We start from the raw sequence: 19,618 nt of genomic DNA, 5'->3' as shown, positions 1-19,618 counted from the left end.
GTCGGGCGAATTGCCTCCGCCAGGGTGGCGGTGGCCACCGCTACCCTGGCGGAGGCAATCCGCCCGACATCCTAATGGGCCCCTAAGTCTTGAACAGACTAATGCAGAATCACTGTGGAAGCCTGCATTGTGAAATCAGGGTAGGAAAATCTCAAAACAGGCATCCTTGCAGTCCCGCATATACTTAATGAGTTTTGGACATTGGAACACTGCTTAGAGCAATCATCATGACACAGTACCAGTCACACATGGTCACCTACAACTCCGTGTAGTGACTGTTTCTCATACTGTGTGCAATTAATGTTGAAAACATGCTGTTTACGTTGACATGCTCAATGCTTCTGCCATTTCACATGTTACAATTTGGGCATCTAGAAGTGTCACACAGATCAGTTCACTGATGGATCAGGAGCATGTTGGGGATCCTTGCATAACATTGACTAACATGTGCTCAGACCAGACAACAGAGCACCTTTGGGCGAGGCTGTTTGCCCATGCAATACCATAAGTGTGTTCACACTGCCACTGTAATGTGAACACGGTAGAAACGTGTGGGGGTCACATGCAGCATATTTGCAGTCCCATTGGTTTATGGCACATTAGTGTTCAGAGATGGTTAATACTGGTATACACAGCTGCATGTAGCATATGCCCTCTCTCCTTGCATGCCTGTCAAACGTTTAAGTCTTTGTACCACAAATTGACAATAACCTGTGTAAATGATATAATCTGTTTGTGTACCTGTGGTGAAACCTCCAAGGGCTCACTCAGACATTGTTTTGACATTTGCTCTAATGTATCACATAACTACCACTGTTGTGAATACTGATTTTTCCCCACTAAATCTATTAGAACGCAGGGCTGTAGACCGCAAACTATTACAACACATTCCCCGTTACAACATAATTTAGTAGTCAAACTCCAACGTTGCAATATAATGGGGAAAACACTGTGATAGTTTGCGGTGTACTGCCCTGTGTTGTAATAGATGTAGCGGGGTAGAAACTGCAGGGAAATGGCACTGCGGAGTAACGCATGCAGGGTAAAGGATGTTTCCCTGTCAGGACCGTCCAATTTGGAATACGGCTATGATGTATTCATGATTCATCAGGTCATGCGTCAATGAGCATGTTGTTTTTGATGATGTTCACGTAATCTATGGCTAATTATTGATTGGTGTGTCAAATATGCTTTATGCCAACATGTTCTTGGAGTCAGAAAATATGACAATTTTCATTTAATTTTTTTAAGATAACTTGTCCCCAGAGGAGCAGCGTCAGTTCCTCCTGCAAAAGGAACGTTATGAACATATCAGGTGTGTGGCTAAGGTGTACAGGGCAATGGCCAAGAGGTACCAAAATTAAAGGGCGGCAGGCAGATAGAAGTCAATCCCGGACAGTGCACTGATTTCTGGGAAGAAACACAATACACTGCCTGCATCGTCAACACAGCAGAGACAGACCCAGCCAATCCCTGGACCGTCGGGAACTCATAAGCCCACTCCAAGGAGGGGATCAGGGCCTGCTCCTCATGCAGCTGCCACATCCTCATGCTTCACTCTTCCCTGCTCACAGAGTGCTCAATCAGGGACATCCTCAAGAGCTCATGCCGACCATGACAGGTCAGTCCTCAGAAGAAGGGAGAGGAGGTTAATGTTCAGTCTTAACATGAGTTGCCTGACTAGAACGGGACCAGGACGAAATTAAGGGCCACCTCGTGGAAATTAAGGGGGCCCTGTCCAGTCCCCCCTCCTATTTATCATCCTGATGACATATTTAGTAGTTAGTTAGTGTAAGTGTAGATTTAGTGTAGGTATAATGTAGGGTTAGTTTTAGGAAGCTTTTAAATATATGGTTTAACAGGCCCAGTAGAAGGCATCATGCCGAAACACGTCAGCAGTCTTTGTTTTATAAATAATTGTCAGTTGAAGCTGCATCTCTTGGAGAAGCCTTATGGAGTTCCATTGCACATTAATATATCTGCATTAGCACAAAAGAAAACTATTGTGGATTGTGGTGCTTGGTGCCACCATGTTATGCGTTGATGGAGTGACAGCATGAGGAAGCATACATAGATATATATATATATTTTTCCTTTAGGGGAAATGCAGGATTGCTTCTGCGTCTGCTCCCGCCCATCTGCAACGTCTGCAACGCAAGGTGATCTAACATCACATTTCTCCACCGGAGCAGAGAAGCAGGCAGGTAAGTGTGCTGCTGATGTTTCCAGTGGGGTTTTCATCCATTAGGATGCCTCCTCGTGTTTGTGGGAGGCATCATTGGAAAGGGTCCCCTTGCCAGTGATGCCTCTCACAAATCTATTCCAGCTTGTGGATCGCGCTTGTGGCTCAAGAAATACCAATAACCCTGGTGTGATCCATTCCTGTTGCGGGCAATAGGTCCAGGCACACATGTAGGGTAGAGTTTTTATTGGGGCAAGTGGGGGTATGCTGGGTGGTAGGAAGTTTGTGGGCCCGTACACACTCCTGTAGTTTACGTCACAGAAATGCAAAGAAAGTTAGAGTTTGTATTCAATGTTTCACATTTGCAGTGTATTCTTGGTAAGCAAACATTGGAGGATCCACACAAGCGGCACCTCCCTGGACTCCCCTTGATGTCTACTTTTCAGAAATGTCTGAGTATGATAGGTTTGTCTACATGGCTGCTGACCTCAGAACTAATTAGTACACCTACCATACTTATTATTATCACCACAACATATATTGGGCCCTTCCCTGTCATGGGCACTTGACCCACCCAAACAAGTGAGGTAGCATTTTTATCAGGAGACTTGGGAAAACGCTGGGTGGTAGGAGATATGTGCCGCCTCATGATCCCACAATATTTGCACCCAGAAATGTGAGGAAAATGTGACTTTTGAGCTAAATGTCAGATTTGCTGGGGATTCGAGGGTAAGAACACTTTGGGGGATCCACTTAAGCAATTCCTCCTTGGACTACTTTGGCTGTCTAGTTTCAGAAAAGTCTTGGTTTGATAGGTTTCCTTAGATCGCTGCCGATCCAGGGACCAAAAACGCAGGTGCCACTCTTACAAAACCAAGCAAAACCAAAGGGGATGATGGACGGAGTGTTGAACATTGTAAGCAATCACCCCCAGTCAACTGATCTGGGTTTAATCCATCATCATTCTTTAGCTCACTCCGCCACACCAGTTAAGACATGGCCATATGCAAATCAGTCTGACCCTGTGCCTCAAGGGAACAGTCCAGCCCGAAATGACAAGCCATGTCTTCCCTGGACTGGAAACAAGCATCCTGGGACCGGTTTCTGGCTAATCAGCCGTCATCAGCCAGGCTAGCTTGAATCCAGTGGCAAAGTGAGCAAGGGACCCACGTCTGGGCATACTCTGCCAACTTAGGGCGAACATAGCAAAACCAAAGGGGATGATGGAAGGAGTGTTGAGCGATCCAAGCACTCAACCCCAGTCAACTTATCTGGGTTTAATCCATCATCATTCTTTAGCTCACTCCACCACCCCAGTTCAGACATGGCCATATGCAAATCAGCATGACCCTGTGCCTCATGGGAACAGTTACAAACCTATTAATTTTGTGATAGATCATTTTAATGTCACCACAATACGTTTTGGACCCTTCCATGTCATGGGCACGTGTCCCACCCAGATAAGTAAGGTTGCATTTTTATCGGGAAACCTGAGGTAACACTGGGTGGTAGGAAATTTGTGCTGGGCCAGTGATTGCACAACTTTCGCACACAGAAATGTGGGGAAAATAGACTTTCTAGCTAAATTGGAGTTTTGCAGGGGACTCTGGGTAAGAAAATGTTGGGGGATTCAGGCAAGCCACACCTCTCTGGACTGCCCCTTGGGGGAATAGGTTTAAAAAATGGGCTGGCTTGATAGGTTTACCTTGGTGCCGGCTGAGCTGGGGCCCAAAATCCACAGTGGAAAGTAATGTGTCTACATTGCTTTTAGCGTATTTTTGTGTCACGAGCAGTTGGATTACCCACACAAGTGAGGCTCCATTTTTTTGGGACACTTCGGGACTTACTGGGTGGTAGAAAATGTGTGGCTGCCTTCAGATTTCAGGAAATGTTCTCATAGAAATGCAAGGAAAATGTGTTTTTTAGACAAAGTTTAAGTTTTGTACGGGATTCTGGGTTAATAAAACCTTGTGAGAGCCACACAATTCACTCTACCCTGGACTCCCCCTGGTGTCTAGTTTTTAAAAATGTGCTGCTTGGGTAGGTTTCCCTGGGTGCTGGCTGAGCTGGGGTCTAAAACCAACAGCTACCCACATTGCAAAAAAGCCATTGTTTTTCAGTGGAAATATATGCTGTGTCTACGTTGCGCTTGGCGCCCCTTAATGTCATATGTTCCTCGCCTACTCACACAAGCGAGGCACCATTTTTTCTGGGAAACTTGGGGCATTGTTGGGTGGTAGGACATTTTAGGCTTCTTGCAGATTCCAGGACTTTTATTCATAGAAATGAAAAGAAAATGTGTTTTGTAAGCCAAATATGAGCTTTGCACGAGATTCTGGATAAAAAAACCTGGTGAAAGTCACTCAACTTTTGACTCTCCCATGTGTGTAGTTTTCAAAAATGTGCTGGTTTGGTAGGTTTCCATAGGTGCCGGCGTAGCTGGAGTCTAAAATCCACAGCTAGCAACCATGTAAAAAATATGCATTCTGCTGGATGAAAATGTAACGTTTTCTGATGTTTTGTGTTGAAAGTGCAAGGCCCAACCACAGAATTGGGGTATCGTTTTTCTCAGGAGACATGTGGGAATACAGAATAGTACAACATTTGTTATTATCAATTGAATGTCTCTATGTGTGTGCCTTTCGAGGGTAATCTCTCTAATCATTTCAATGATCCCTTGCCTGCCAAATTCTTCAAAGAGCTTAGATTTGACATTCTCCCACTCTGGTCCTTGATTATCCATGAATATCCCTTACAGAGTAGGATTCCTGACTTCCAGTAGACAGGACAAGTCATACCCATTCCAAAAAACAGAACACGAGTCTCAATTAGACTGCCTCAAGTCTTTACACTCTCGCCCACACCTTTCAACTTGTTCATGGAACCCCTCACCGAAATTCTGTAACGTTCAAACATACAATACCACATGTACGCTGATGATGCTCAACTGTATATAAAAGTAGCCTCACAGGAAGACATCAAAACCCTGAACTGTGTTCTTCTGAAAACTCAACAATGGTTAGACCACAATCACCTTATGCTAAATACTCTCAAGACCGAATTCCTCCTAAGTGCCCCTCCCAACCACTACCCCCCCCCCCTTCAAGGTTAGCTCAAACAAATTACGGCTCTCAACTACGATTGTTGAATCCACCGGAACTTTAGGCATAATGCTGGACAAATACCTGAATATGTAATACCAAATCAGTGCAACAACTAGGGGAGCCAACCACCATCTCAGCACACTTACATCAAGCCGTTCCTGTCGCATGTGGACTTGGAACTAGCAGTCCAGTCCCTAGTTATCTTTTATTTGGAATATGGAATTGTGACTTTGGCTGGGTTGCCTAAAGCTAGACTGCCCCCTTAGGGCCACCCTGAATTCTGCTGCCAGACTTATCATGGGCTCAAAAAAATGTGATCACATCACACCTGACCTAATCCATCTCAACTGGCTATAGCTCAAAGATAGGTTTTGTTTCAAGATTGCCTGCTTGAGGCACAAAGCTCTTCATTATAACACCACCATTTACTTTGCAAAAAAACTAAACATTTCTGGAATGAAACGGGCCCTAAACGGCTCCAGCACTCTCTTGCTGAAACCTCACAAATTCAAAAAGAAAAGAACCTACAATCTCTCCTTCTCTGGTTTTGCCCCAAGAATTTGGAACGCGCTTCCTCCTGATATCCGTTCTAACCTTTCGATCTCTTCATTCAAAAAACAGGTCAATGGGTTACTCCTGAATAACTAGCTGCAGCAATCGACCTGAAGTCAACAAAACTAACTTTTATGCCTTAAAGACAACAGGGGTCTCTCATTCATTGATGCAAGTTTTGTCAAGTTACATGTTCCACATGTTTGGTTTGCTCTTTCTGGAACAGTTCTGGTTAACTTATTATATGTTTACTGTGCACGCTTTTTACTGACCAATCTTATCTGCTATTTGTACAGCGCTCTGATACCCTTGTTCGCGCTACATAAAACCTTTCAAATAAATAAACAAATAAATAAATAAATCAAGTGTCGAACACATAAATTCAGAGATGTATAAACAACCAGTGCTCCTAAACTTATCATCTGCTTTATATGTCTGAAATATGGAGTTTTCCTTCATATCCTTTTCCCATTCTTTATAATTTGCCATATGAATTATTTTATAGTCAGTACACTGGATAACCTATATGCCCTATATATCCCTGCACCCAGAAGGGTCCAATAAATGAAATGGTATATTGCTTTTGAAAACCTGTCATTATAAGAAGAAGTTACAGATGAAAACAGACACAAATAGCTGCTTTTTTCAACTCAATTTCAATATTGTTTTTATTTCAACTATTACTTTGTATAGGAAAACCTTGAAGGATCTATGCAAACCTTTCATTGATGCCATTTACAGGGGAAAAAAAGCATTTTTTTCTGCAGCACTTTTTCATATATATATATATATATATATATATATATATATATATATATATATATATATATATATATATATATATATATATATATATATATATATATTCTCCAATCCTGTCGATCTGCTTTAGAAAACAGGCGCTGATTCCGTGGGGTCTTGTTCAGAAACAAGTTTATTTTCTTTTAGTGCTCAGATTGACGCGTTTCGACGGATACAACCGTCTTGCTCACAACAAAGAAAAACATTTCGCCAGTGTTTTTAAACATGTCAAGTGCTCATTGGATCATGTGATGGTTTACCTGTAGTCATGACAACCAGTTTGCCGAGTTCACTGGAAAGTTACAGCGTTACATTTTACTTAGCCACTGTTGTTATGTTTTTGCTTTACTTATTGTTTCCGCTGCACATTTTTACATCAACTCTGAATAAAAGACAATTAAATAGCATTGTCGATTACTAGCGCACAATTAATTATATCATTGCTAACATTTGCTTTTGCACAATTATCAACCGTTTGCACTTTTTTCCGGTTCATGTACATTTGTGAATTTTGAAAACGTAATAGGTTTATACAAATCGTACTGCATTACATTTACTGTGTCATTATGGATTAAAGTTTGATTATATAGGGTCTAGTGCCCGTTTAATCATCTTGATAACAGTATTACTCTGGGAACCTATATTTGGTGAGGTTCTCATGAATAGAGCCCAAGTGGGCAGTTAATCATCCAATTGCAGTGTTAAACCTAACTAAGTTAGTTTGTCCTTTGTACATTGTCTTCCTCTATCTCTCTGCTTGATCGCAATGATAAATCACCTTGACTTTTGAAACCACCAATAAATATTGTGAACATGTTTTTGATTTTCTTATGATACATGACATGTATCTAATAAGTTACATTCATTTTTACAATTCTCTTGCGGAGGAAGGTTTAGGGAACACTCAGAGGTTTCTATGAAAACAATTAACTTTTGTAATTATAAGTGTACACTTAGCGCTTCGTCTGCATTTAAACCTTGTGGAGCCTTACTGTCCAGGAGAATAATGTATCTCGATTCTAGTCTTCGGAGGGCTAATTGTCTATTTCCCCCTCTAATGTTTTTCTTCACATGGTCAATGATGAAGTACTTGATATTTTCTGCTTTGCCCTCATGTTTGGAATTAATGTGCCTTGCCACTGGATATGCTGGGTCATTATTTTTTATGGCCCTGAGATGCTGTAGCACTCTTACGTGGGCAGGATGTATTGTGCTTCCCACGTATCTATTCTTGCAGCTACATTGCAAAACATAGACTGCAAAGTCTGTCTTGCATGTGTAGTTTGCACGTATCTCTAGTGGTTTTTTCCTATATGGAACATCTACTGTGGTAACGTTAGTTCCATATTGGCATGCTTTGCATTTCATACACTTATAAAAGCCATTCTTAGTTTTTAACCATGCTGATTCTTTTTTCTTTAACACTGGGGCATTCTCTACCAGTTCTTCCTTCATACTTTTGGATTTCCTAAAAGTCAGTTGCGGTATTTTGTTGCAACTTTTTCCTATGACTGGGTCATTACGGACTATGGGCCAATGTCTATAGATTATTTTTCTCAGTATATATATATACATATATTCACTGAAAAAACCATAGGTTTCATACCAGTTATAGTTAGGAATTAGCATTTAAAAAACCTATCAAATTCACTGAAAAAACCATAGGTTTCACACCAGTTATAGTTACCTGGAAATTTTACTGACATAAAACCATTGAAATTCCCACGTTATAGTTAGTTGGACTCACTAGAACCTGCGCGTGTAATGCACTGCTGATGACATCACATATTACATCACTCATGACATGGTCAGTGATATCACTCATGACATCACTGATGACACCATCCAGTGAATGTGTGCCTTTCTGAAAAATAAATATGCTTTATATATGTATATGTAAAGGTCAATTGAAGAATAAATATTTAAATAAGTGTCTAAATGGATGTTTTTTTAAAAAAAAATTATTGGTTAACTAGCTTATTAAGTGTATCTTAGTGAATGCATATATTAGCGAGTAATGTTTAAATATTTAAATATATGTATCAGTGTTTCACTTTGTGTATAAGTGGCTGCATGGGTTGGTGAGTAGCTACATATGTGTTTCTCTGGCTTATTAGATTTTTTTTAGTATCAGTATACATGTCTGTATGATTTGGTGGGGGTGTTACTTAGCACACAGATTCATCAATGACTGACTCACTGTTTGTATGTCTTTTGAAGACAGCATATGTGCAGGATTGTATGGGTGAGTGAGTGTGTATATGTATGTGTTAGTAAGTGAATGACTGTCTCACTAGTGTCTTTATCAGTAACTACATATGTTTTAATCTAGTATATGTGAGTATTGGTGTATATAAGTGAGTATATGTGAGAGTGAGAGATTGAAAGAGTTCTTGTTTTAATAAGTATGTGTTTCTATAAGTGATTGTTTAAGAGAGTAAGTATGTGAAAGTTTCTTTAGAAGTAAGGTGGTAGTGTATGTATGGCTTTATATGCAAATAAATGGATGTTCAATAGTTTATTTGCATGTGTGAGTATGTGTGTGAGCAACTTTTGGAAGACTGTCGGTGTGTTAACGGATGTATAGGTGTCTCACTACATATGATGAGTGAGTATATGTATGAGTGACTATATAGAAGTGTTGGTGAATGAGTGGATGTGTATATAAATGGTGGAATTACTGAATTGGTTGTTCTAACTGGTATAGGTATGTCCACTTTTTTTAAAATGTTATTTTTTATTTTTCAATATGTATTTCATGGATTACTTTACAGTGAAAGGAGGTCAGTCTCTCTGTCACAAGGATGGTGTCATCAGTGATGTCATGAGTGATGTCACTGACCATGTCATGAGTGATGTAATATGTGATATCATCAGCAGTGCATTACACGCGCAAGTTATAGTGAGTCCAACTAACTATAACGTGGGAATTTCAATGGTTTTATGTCAGTAAAATTTCCAGGTAACTATAACTGGTGTGAAACCTATGGTTTTTTCAGTGAATTTGTTAGGTTTTTTTAACTGCTAATTCCTAACTATAACTGATGTGAAACCTTTGGTTTTTTCTGTGAATTTCATAGGTTTTTTAACTGCTAATTCCTAACTTTTTATAGGGCTTCATACCTATGTATTTTTTAGTGAATTTCTAAGGTTATTTTTTCGCAAATGTCTATAGGTGAGAAAGGTATGTTTTTCTAAAAATGAACCCTATATTGTATATTAATATAATATATATTTTTTTAAAGTATATTCATTTTTTTTTTTTATATTTCACTCTGGAGCGCTCCCGGCGCGCATACCGGTGAGCGCCCCGGTGCGCGTACTGGGGCACGTTCCGTCAGCGCACTTATAATAAAAATAATGAAGTAGTGACCATGAGGAATGGGGACAAAGAGAGTGGTGTAAAGAGAAAGAGAGCTAGAGGGAGCAAGACAGAGAGACTGTGTAATAGATAATAAAACAGAGAAAAGGTGTAAGAGGAAGTAACTGAGAAAAGGAAAATAAATAAGGGAGCAAAAGCAGAGAAGAAAGAGGAAGAAAACTAAAGCAGAGGTTCTGGGAGAATGTGAATGGGTGATGAAAGTAAAAGGAAGGAGAGTTAAGAATTGAGAATGACAGGTAGTGACGGAACCAGACAAAAGGAACAGTAGTGACGGAGGGAAAGAAAATAGCAGTGAGTGTAAGTAAAGAGGAGAGAAAGAGGGTGGATAAAAGTGAATAAGGGTAAGACATGGGGAGTGACAGAGAGAAAGAAGAGAGAGAGTAAAGGAAGGAGTGTCAGAAAGGGACTAAGTGAACCAGTAAAAAAGGTAAGTGAAGGAGTGTGGATGAGCAGGGGCACTGTAAGAAGTTGAATGTGGTAGGAAAGTAAAGAAAAGAGAAGTAAACATGGAGGATAAGAATAAGTGAGGCAAGCAGAGTAAGGAAACAGGGGTGAGGTAGGGTGAAAGAAAAGTAGTGAGGTTAAAGCAAAGGGTGATGACAAACTACATTTTGTAGACACACTTACCATATAATTAATGAAAACTTACTTGTATCTGTGAAAGACAAAAGAAAAAACAAGTTATAATTAGTAAAATATATATTTAAAAATAGAAGAAACAGGTCAAGAGGTAAAAAATCTAAAAAAGTTTCCTAAGAAATAAAGCAATAGTGAAGGATACAAAAACAGAAATAAAGTAATGTAAAAGAGAAAAAAGAGGGAAAAAGAAATAGAAAGAGAACAAATTACTGAAGGTAAGTAAGATACTAAAAGAATGTGAGATACCAAAACGAAATCATGAAAGATAAGAAAGTAAAAGGAAAATGAGTGAAAAGGAGAGGAGTCTAAATGAGGAACTATTAATAAGAAAGAGGAATAGAAGATGACAGAGTGAGTGAAGGGGAGTCACAGAGCGAAGGGATGAAGGAAATGAGGTTAATATAGAACGATGGAGGAAAAAGGAGTGAGAGAGTAAGTACACAGAAAAACAAAGGGAAGGACTGAGTGAACTACAGTACAATGAGTGAGAAAGGAAAACGAGTAAAGGAGAAAAAGAAAGAAAGAGTGGGGAAGAAAACTAAAGCAGTGGTACTGAGAGAATGTGAGAAAGATAAAAAGTGGTGGAAGGGAGAGAGGAAATGCAGACAGTTTAAATTGGATTGAGGAGTTGTGAATGAAGTGGAGTAAAGGAACAGCGATGAAACAAAGTTAAAAAAGGCAGTGTAAATGAGTAAAGAGAGCTAAATAAGGGTGGAAAAAGGAAAATGAGTGTGAGACAATGGGAATACAATATAAATTACACAATGCAAAGGATAGAATAACTTCTGCAATATGTTACATTGTTTATTTTTGCTGTTCTCAGAATATATTGAATTCCACTTAAATTAGTGAGTTCAAACTCTTCATCATATAACAGCGGGGAAAAAAAAACACAATCTAAAAGATTTTGTTTAAAAAAAACCATACAAACTTACAACTCATATATGTACACTAATCTTTGATTCACTTACTTTTCCGTGAGGCCAAATAGAAGATAGTGAAGGTCTTTTTGGTGGAAAAAAGTCTGCTGTTCTCTATAACTTCCATTACATCGACTTCCTATGAAAAAAGATCTAAGAACATCATACCTTACACTCTCCTAACGACCAAATCGTGTCAGATATATGAGTATTTTTTACTATGAGATCCACTTACAGTACCTATATGAGATAAATAATTTTAAACATTAGATTAACTAACTAACTAACTTTTATTAACTATTCCCGTCTTCAAAGGACAATTCCCTTTACTAAAACTTTGGTTTTAAAAACACTAGGTAAGAATTTTTAAAGTCATAAGGCAAACGTTGTTTATAAGTCAAATGAGAATCATTTCAGTAAGTCCAACCTTTTTTACATGTTAAGTAGCATGTATAATGTCCTGATGTTGTCGAAGGACCGTCATGATAAATAATAGCTTCAGTTGTAAAGGTTCTTCCTGAAATTGATAACTGAGAAGCCACAAAATTTTTGATACAAGTTGTCAATTTAGTTCCATCAGGTCTACATCGTTGGAAAACTAAAATGATATACTGACCATAACTTTGTATAAATAATGTGGATAGCATTGGACACTTACATTGGGTACACACCATATTATGATCTGCTGCTTTAACTAGATTTTTAAATGACACTGATTTACAGTCTGGTAAAGTCAAATATATAAATCTTTCAGTGTCTATTCTAGTATTACTTGATGAACTACAATTGTGGCAGTCATGCTGCCATTGATAAGAAAGGCTGAAAAGATTATCTACATCTACACCTTCATCTTCCAAAACACCAAACATATACATTAATAATTCCTGACAATCCTGCTGAATGTTCTGTGAAAATTTATCTTGACCAGAACACATATCTAAAATATTTCGAATTTCTGTTACACTTTCTATTTTTGCTCTATCACTGCTACATTTCTCAAACACAGAATTCAATAAACCACACAATCGTTGATCCCGATTTTCAACAATCTGTTCTTGTAAAGTTTGAAGAAAAAAACAACATTAACTACTACATTAGCATAGCAGTTGTCACCAGAACTATTTTCAAACTGAAATCCAACAACATTTTCATCACAATCCTTTTTCTTTCTGTTTTGAATTACAGTTTCATCTACTTTTGGCCTTTTTGCTACTACCTCACTGCAATTATCCTCATTTCCTCTTTTTCGGCCTACCACACGTTTTTCAAACAGAGGATATTGAGGCAAATGTGGAGCATACTCTCTTCTTAACCTATTGTATTCTTTGACACAATCTAGATCTGCACAAATCTTTGTCTCATCACACTCAATCAAGTACAATCCTGATAAAGTTCTGACTCGGGATAATGCCACATATGCCATACCCTCTTTAAACACAGATCTTCCAATGTTCACCAAAGCACTATCTACACTTAAACCTTGAGATTTATGAATTGTTACTGCATATGTCAAACAAACAGGAAACTGTTTTCGGCGAACATATAAGTCTTTTACAAGTAAAAATCTAGCAGAACAACGACTGATTTGTTGTACTTGCTCAATACCATCAAATTTTATTTTAAAAAATTCAATTCCATCTCTATTTCTATAATTCACAAAATCAACAACATAACCCATTGCTCCATTTACCAGACCTCTTTCAACATTTAAATTCCTTCTCAAAATGATACGACAATTTAAACACACATTCAGAGTCTTTTCAAAACCAGCTGTTTTAGAAATACTTTTCTCTAATGAATCCAATTTTGTTTTCAAATTTTCTGACAAAACAATTGTTACCCCCATATGCTCTATTTTATGGATCACTGACATAATATAGAATGACAAAATATAGACTTACCAAAATATAGTCACCAAAATATAGAATGCCAAAATATCGAATTCCTATCTACAAAAAGGTAGTACAAAAATATTGAATCCAAAATATAGTCTGTAAAAAATATAGTCAGTCAAAATATCGATTTTTTTTAAATGTCTTAAAAGTAATTTAAAATTAATGAAATAATAAATATTATTAACTAAAACGTTCTTAAAAATACTCAAATAACCTTAAAATTAAGATATAATGAATTTAAATTATTAATAAAAAATTTACAATATTTTACCGTAGGATAGCAGGAGGGTAACATTTAATATTACCACTCCAGTGAGTGCAACAGTAGGGAAAGCGTTGGATAGTGTAGGGGTAAAAAATACTATTCCCACTCCAGTGAGTGCAATAGTACGGAAAGCGTTGGATAGTGTAGGGGTAAAAAATACTATTCCCACTCCAGATAGTGCAACAGTAGGGAAAGCGTTGGATAGCGGGAGTGTGAAAATTACTATTGCCACTCCAGATAGTGCAACAGTAGGGAAAGCTTTGGATAGCGTAGGGGTAAAAATTACTATTCCCACTCCAGTGAGTGTAACAGTAGGAAAAGCGTTGGATAGCGTAGGGGTAAAAAATACTATTCCCACTCCAGAGAATGCAACAGTAAGGAAAGCGTTGGATAGCGGGAGGGTGAAAATTACTATTCCCACTCCAGTGAGTTTAACAGTAGGGAAAGTAATGATTTAATATATTATTAAAAATAAATTAAATATCAATACCAATAAAACATTAATTGAAATAAATAACCAATTTAATATTATGTCATAATTAGAAATACAACTACATATTAGTTATTAAAAATTAATAACCTATTCATAATTATTTAACAACTAATTAATTTTCGATAACAAAAACTAATTAATAATAAAAATTAATACCAATTAAAAATTAACAGTAAATTAATTATCAATACACAAAAAGTATTTTTAATATGTAATTAATTACTATTTCATTACTTCCCACCCTATTCCCCTATACACCAACATCCCACTACAGAAAATACATTAATACAATTATCATAATTATCAAATATTTAATTAATACAAAATAATTACCAATTAATAAAAATGTATTGCCAATTAATAGAATTTAATTACCAATTAAAAATTAACAATAAATTTAAAATCAATACCAATAAATGAAAAAAAATATTTATTTAATTACAATTAAATTACTTCCCACCCTATTCCCCTATAAACCCACAACCCGCTACAGAAAATAAATTTAGAACATTAACATAATAAAAAATTAATCAATTAATACAAATTAATTGGCAAGTAATAAAAATTATTTACCAATTAAAAAATAACAATAAATTCAAAATGAATACCAATAAATAAATAAAAACATTTAATAAATTACAATTAAATTACTTCCCACCCTATTCCCCTATAAACCCACAACCCGCTACAGAATGAAATTACGCAAACATTAAAAAACATAAAATTCATTACTTAAAAAACATTAAACATACATTACAAAAATTAATATACACTTTTCACACATATACTAACATACAAAACACTTTAAAAAAATTGATATTATTAAAAAATCGATATATTTAATGCCTATATTATATACTTCGATATTTTGACTTCTATATTTTGAAAATCGATATTACTTACCTTAAATTCGATATTTTTAAACACTATATTGTGTCCATTCGATATTTTGTCCATTCTATATTTTTACTTCGATATTATGTCCATTCTATATTTTGGAATCGATATTATGACTGTTTACCCTATTTTATCTATTGTTTCCAGTTTCACAATCTCTTCATTTTCTAACTTTAACATTTTGTTGTTGAAGATGGAACATTCTTGCAGAGTTGGCATCAAACATATCCCAGATTTCTTCTCAGTAATTTTTTAAAAAATATTCTCTGGCAGAATGTTTTCATTTGGATACGAATTTGAAATTAATCGAGCATGTAAAGCTTCTTTCCCAAGCTCACTTACTTTTCCAATTCTTACATCTTGTAGAATATTTTTATAATCTTCATCCTTTGCCTGTCGCATATTTTGAAGCAGTTCAGCATATTTAAAATGTAACCATATATTAACGTTTCCAATGCTTCCAAGGGACTTCCTGGTATCTTCATGCGTGAGCATTTTGAACACTGGTTGTCATTTTACTGGAGTCAACTGCAATAGATCTCCAAAAACAATAATATGTTTTCCTCCAAATAACACATCATACCCTGTTCTAAGAATTTCTTGCATTCTCAAATGCACAAAAGCAAGCATTAGATTTGAGACCATGCTTACTTCATCAATGATAAGAAGTTTCATTTTCTTCAGGACTCTTGAAACTTCAGAACACGCATCTCCAGATAACTTGTTTTAATGCAATTTATTATCATGCTCAACTGGCAGCATCAGTAAACGATGTAGAGTAATTCCTTTAATGTGCTTCCAGACCAGTTGGAGCAGTTACAACACAAGACAGCGGTGAATCAGTCCTTTTCTGCAGATAAGTTGAAATGGCTTTAATCAGAAAACTTTTTCCTGTTCCCGCTTCTCCACTTACGTACAGTCGGACAGGCTCAAATGATGTACATGAGCACTCTTTTTTCTCATGTCTGAATCCATGTTCAATCTGTTCTGTGACTTCGTCATATATATTTTTCTGCTCAACTTTTAGTTGCTTTATCAAATCTTCTAAGTTAACTCCATCCTCTTGAGCTTGTTCCATAGCTCTTTCCACCTCATCCATGGCAGTTGCAGCTTCATTTTGGATAATTGGTCCTCCTAGTGGATCCTGACTCAATGAAGTAGAACTCTGACTGTCTTGAGAACTGTCTCTAGCAATCTCTTCAGCAATTGTGGTTTCTTGCTCTATTTCTTCGTTCAACATTTGAAGATAATTTGGAAAAACAGGACATTCTATGGCATAATTAGTTGCATTAAAAGAGTCTTCATAACACAGAAAATCTCCAAGTAGTTCCTCTTCTGTACGCCATGGCTTAAAGAGTTGCAAAAGAGCTAAATAGTAAAATTCTCTTTTGTCTGGAGCTTCGCAACTCAATTTTCGATGATTAATCAAATGTCCTTTTCTCTGCTTCACTAGACATCCTTCATACCCAATGACAGCATATTTTCCATTATTGATATCTTCTGTGATGTTCCTCTTATAACTGTAGTTTTGCAGAACTTCATACAAACAAGTGTTCTCAAGGTGAGTACTTCTATTTGGAGAGTATGTATCCAACATATTTGTCTTCAAAATATCTGTACTGTTTGGTTCTTTCTCCGCCAAATATTCAATTTCTTGTACAGATTTCAAAACTCGGTTTCGTGTTGCAGCAAGACCTAGACTCACCCAAATGATTGTTCTTGATTTGGCATAGAGACTTGCTGATGATAACCGATCAGAACATTCATATGCTCCAATTTCTCGATGCAACAACATCTTCAGACTGAAACTGTATAATTTCTTGCTTAGACTCTTTTCATGTGAAATGTCCTCCCACATTTCCTTCAGTTCTGTCTTTTCTTTTTTTGTGATGTAAGATGTCACATATCGAGCCACAGCAATAGAGTTGTCAGCAATGAACTGAATATCCATGTTAGCATTCCACATTGACAAAATCACTGAGTTGTAGTCGTTGATGTACTTGGACTCTTCATTTCTTTTTAAATTATATGTATTTTTGGGAGATTTCCTCGTCACAGTATGTCATAGAGATGACATCAAATTATTTACTCTTCCCTTAGAAATCACTGGTCGTGGAAACGCAAAACGACATTTCGTGTAGTACTTTTCCTTGTTTCTAAATTTTCGACGACAGTATTTTCCACAACAATGAGATTGAAAACGTAAAACTTGTTGCCTTAAACTGTTTTCTTCAGTAGTTTTTGGAACAGCACATGTTGAATACTGTTCATTGAAACTCATCACTGTTTCATCCGAATCTAATCCAAATGTGGGTGTATCTTTAATCCATAACAGCATATGTATGTGAGGAGCACCTCTCGCTTGATATTCCTTCCTCCAAAAGAAATCCAAAACCTCTCCAAGGGGAGGATTTTTTTTGTTGGTAATAAAAGACATCATAGCTTCAAATCTATGATTAAAATATTTGCAAACATTTACTGGATCCAAAGAACACAGTTCTCCAGGTGTTTCCAATTCTATATTTTGTATGTTTCCATTTGCCTCTCGTAGAAATTGAAGTAGGTCGTCCCATGCATACTCAGCACAGCTAAGAGTGAGGAACCATGTAGGAGTTCCTAAGTTTCTTAGCATACATTTCAATTCCCCATGACGACGGAACCAATGCTCATTTGTTCCACGCTGACATGCCATGAGATTGATTAGCTGAGATTCCAAAATACTGTCTTGCAGATTGACTTTCTCCATAAAGTCCCTCGCCGAAACATTTTGCAGATGAGCTCCACTTTTCAATATATGATTAACTGCATAAGAAAGCCCAGACAAATCACTTTCATACAGTAGATGAAACAAATACGGAATGCATTGCCGAAACCTTGGATCTTCAGCATATAATCTTAAAGTCCGGTATTCAGCTGCAGGAATTTGAACTGGTCGATCGTCATATCGTCCACCACGACCTGTTGGAAATAACTGCGGAAAACAACGAGCTTCCAAAGTTTCTTCCCATACACTAATGGGACTTCCTTTTGCTGCTTTCATTTGAAACAAGTCAATTGCATTCCCCATTACTTCTTTGGAATGCAAAGGATGAACAGTATAATGTTCATATATTTCTTCACTTCTAGACACATCAACTTTTTCAATTTGGCCAACTGAACAATCACTGTCTTCTTCTGTAGCTGTTTCCTCTGCTCCAACACTTACATCTTCATAGTACTCATTGTTTTTGACCAAGTACAACGTTGCCTTTTTGACTTTCCTAACATTCACTAAATCTTGCCAGATTTTCTTACTCTTTGTCGGAACCCCATTAACTAGAATAACTAGAGGATCCTCTTCTACTCTTTCTACACCAATTGTATCAATATTTTTCTTGACATCTAGAGGCAAATAAACAACTCTTCCCTTTAATCCTCTTTGTAAATCTGTAGGAGGTAATTTCCCTATCTTAGGCTCCATGCGAACAATAGCTTGAAAAGGATGGACACATATGAATCAATTTTGATTCATAAGTATTTAAATCCATCAATTCAGAAGGAATATCTATCAACTGAAGATTATTATGAGCAGCTCTAGCAGGCATTCTATTTTCATTTAATTTTTTCAAACAATAATTACAAATACGCTGATCAAAACTCAAATCAAAAGAATTCTCCACCAACAAATAAATTACAAAATCCTGCCATTCACTATTATTTTCCAATTCACATTTTGCATATAAATCAACTAACCTAGTCTGAATCTTATAATGAGTCCGTCGACAACACACACAAGTTAAATTAGGCCTTTCACTTGATTTCACCTTAAACTTGGTAATTTCCTTGTCAAACTTTTCTGTACTTGAATTCTGTACATTGTCTTCCACATTACCATCCATTACTATATCCATTTCTACACTATCCTCTTTGTTCCCAAAATAACAAAACTCAACTTCTTCACAAATAGTCTTCACATCTACTTCATATCCATGCAAAAGAGCACTGTTTAACTGTTTAAGCTTAAGTGATGGACTTTTTGCAAAATACAACCTTCTCACTAATTTCCTCACCTTATTATGATGCACTGCTAACATCCTAAAATGATGAAAAACGCTCTGACATACTTTTCTAGAAAGACAAGCCAGTGAATGCCCATGCAAACCTGTGCTTTCTCTCACTCTGCAAGGATCTAACTCTTGCAAGATCTTCATTTTTTGTTTTAGACTTTTCTTACTATATGTACGTAAGAAATTTTGAAGCAAATCGATTGAATCCTGTCGCACACTACAAATACTACTGCACTTCCATGTGTACACTGGACCCTTAGTACATCTCCCTAAAACTTCATCACTTAACACCTCTTCTGCATCTCTAGACACAAGTTTCTCTTTTTCCATCACACAACCATCTTTCACCTCATATGCTCGACCACTTGTGTCAACTGCATGCACCAAATCATTTTCCTGAAAGTAACTCTCCTCATTAAAAAATGGCTCAGAACTTGAACTA

Source organism: Lissotriton vulgaris, chromosome 11 (assembly GCF_964263255.1).
Source record: "Lissotriton vulgaris chromosome 11, aLisVul1.2, whole genome shotgun sequence".
Taxonomy (NCBI): Eukaryota; Metazoa; Chordata; class Amphibia; order Caudata; family Salamandridae; genus Lissotriton; species Lissotriton vulgaris.
This window is presented reverse-complemented; position numbering follows the sequence as displayed.